The sequence below is a fragment of the Rhinopithecus roxellana genome, chromosome 11 (assembly GCF_007565055.1).
Source record: "Rhinopithecus roxellana isolate Shanxi Qingling chromosome 11, ASM756505v1, whole genome shotgun sequence".
NCBI classification, from domain to species: Eukaryota; Metazoa; Chordata; class Mammalia; order Primates; family Cercopithecidae; genus Rhinopithecus; species Rhinopithecus roxellana.
The window spans coordinates 34,335,514-34,338,093 of NC_044559.1; positions in this window are offsets into that span (position 1 = coordinate 34,335,514).

Here is a 2,580-nt window from a genome sequence, read left to right on the forward strand (position 1 = left end):
CACAACAGGGATGCTAAGGCCAGTGTGCTCCTGGGGAATGCAGGACTCCTCTGATGGGTGATTTTGGCTGGAGGACTCCCCAGTGGCCTTGCCAAACTTTCCTTAAGCTACAAGGCAATCCAAGATGCTACTGCCCAAACTTCCTTCAGCTGGAACACCTACATGTGGCCTCTCCAAGTGGCCTAGGCTTCCACACAGCATGGTAGGCTCCCACAATAAACATCTTGAGAGAGAACTAGGCAGACACTGTATCCGCTGATATGACCTAGTCTTGGAAGCCACACAGCATCACTCCACACATTCTATTCATTGCAAGCATGTCCCTAAAGCCTGCCCATATTCAGGGGGAGGAGAGTTGGACTCTACTTCTTCATGGGGGATGTCTCCAAGAATGTGTGGACATGTTTGAACTCACACAGGAAGTGTTGCGTTTGCCCTTTTCAGAAGTCTTCTGGTTCAAACTTGTGGGGAGGGGATGGGCTTCCTGAGGTTCTGTATTTGTATGCTGAGATTTTTTTATAAAGGGTGTGGAGGTGCAATGAACTCTGAGTAGCTTCGTGGTCATCACAGATTGTCTTGTTACTAGCTTGCTTGTCCCTTGCATGCCATTAATGGGTTTGTTTTCCTGTGGTTCTCAGAACCACAGCCACACGGTTAGTTGGTGGAAGATGTAGGACTTGAACAGTCGTCCCCTCACTCTTTCTGGGTCTCTTTCCATAGCGCTGGATGAACTGAATTCTATGCTTCTCCCATCATTTCACCTTTCCAGAAAACCCGACTAATGAGAAAACCAGGGACCCGGTGCCTGCCTGCTCTAGGCATTGAGACTGATCATGTCAAATGCCACTGAATTTTCCTCTTCACTGTTAAAGCCGGAAGTTTCTTGCTGCCAACCATGTGTGTATGTATTTTAAAAAACTCACAGCTGGTCCTTTGTTGCTGTCTGTTTTCATTGTGCCTTTCCTCTCCTCCAGGTCACACATGAAGATGTTTTTCAAAAAAACAAGTTAAGAAGATGAAATTAAATCACTGACATCTGCCACTCAATCTCACTCAACGGCCTTGCTCCCTGCATTCTTGTGGGCAGGACTTCGTTATTATTAGTTCTTACGTTTTCTCCTTTTGGGAGGATGGGAGGGAGGCCAGTAATGAAAAGGAATAGAGACAACTCAGTGATTCTGGTACGCGTTTTACTTCCTGCGAGTGGTGGTAACTATTTTAATTTTTCATTTGATGAAATAAAAACAAGGGAATTACTAAAGCAAAACACACTGATGAAATAAAGACTCTGTATTACTTTATAAAAGTAAAGGGAAAGCCAGGCGCGGTGGCTCAAGCCTGTAATCCCAGCACTTTGGGAGGCTGAGATGGGCGGATCACGAGGTCAGGAGATCAAGACCATCCTGGCTAACACGGTGAAACCCTGTCTCTACTAAAAAATACAAAAAACTAGCTGGGCGAGGTGGCGGCCGCCTGTAGTCCCAGCTACTGGGGAGGCTGAGGCGGGAGAATGGCGTGAACCCGGGAGGCGGAGCTTGCAGTGAGCTGAGATCCGGCCACTGCACTCCAGCCCGGGTAACAGAGCGAGACTCCGTCTCTAAAAAAAAAAAAAAAAAAAAAAAAAAAAAAAAAAAAAAAAAGTAAAGGAAAACTCTGAGGACAGAATTCGTTATCAATAAAATTAAACAGAGTTAACAGTTATATTTTTACACCTCCTCTTAAAAGACAACATCTTGACAAACCGGGTGTGAAATAACAATTTCACAACTGGGAGCACCTGAATTCCATTTTTGCAGCAGTGCTATTGTTAAACAATCAAAGGCCGAGTCTTGGAACATATGCAGATGTCATTCCAGGGTAAGAGAAGAGAAAATTGTTACTGTTTTTTAGTGAAGACAATAACTTACATTATGTAAATTATGCTAAGGAGGCAATTTATGCTAAGTAGGCAACAACTGCTACACACAAGCTAACGGCACATCTCTGGAAAAGCTGGCGATTAGGATTTGGGAGGCTTATACTGTTTTCAGTATGGCTACCAGGCTGGTGCTGAGCTATCCCTTGTCTGGGATACAGACGTATTCCTTTTCACCATTAGAATTTTCGTATGCTATTGCGTATGTGGTGGCATCTGTAAAAGGAAGGTCACTACCGTTCTTTCATTGGGTTCTCGGAGTCGTCCTATGATATTCTAGCTCAAGTTCTCGCCAATTCAAGCCCACGTTTCCAGTCACGCCAGCGTTCCTGTGCCTCCACACTGTTCCTCTGGGCTGAGATCTCAGGTATCAGGTGATGCTCTTTAAAAATACAAAGCAGAACCTGGGGGTGGGGGGCGCGTTTCGCATGTCTCTTTTCTCCAAGCTCCACAGGTGGTTCTGGGCCACTCTCTCAGTTCAGAACTCTGAGTGGACATTGGTGAAAAGATGATGAAAGAAATAGACTTGGAGAATCTCAGCATCTTCCGGGGTCATGAAGTCCATTCCCCTCATTTTCCTCCAGAGAGGTTGAGTGAGCTTCCATGGGAAACATAGCAGGTAGGTGGCAGAACTAAGGCCAGAACCCAGGTTTGCAGGCCTCTGG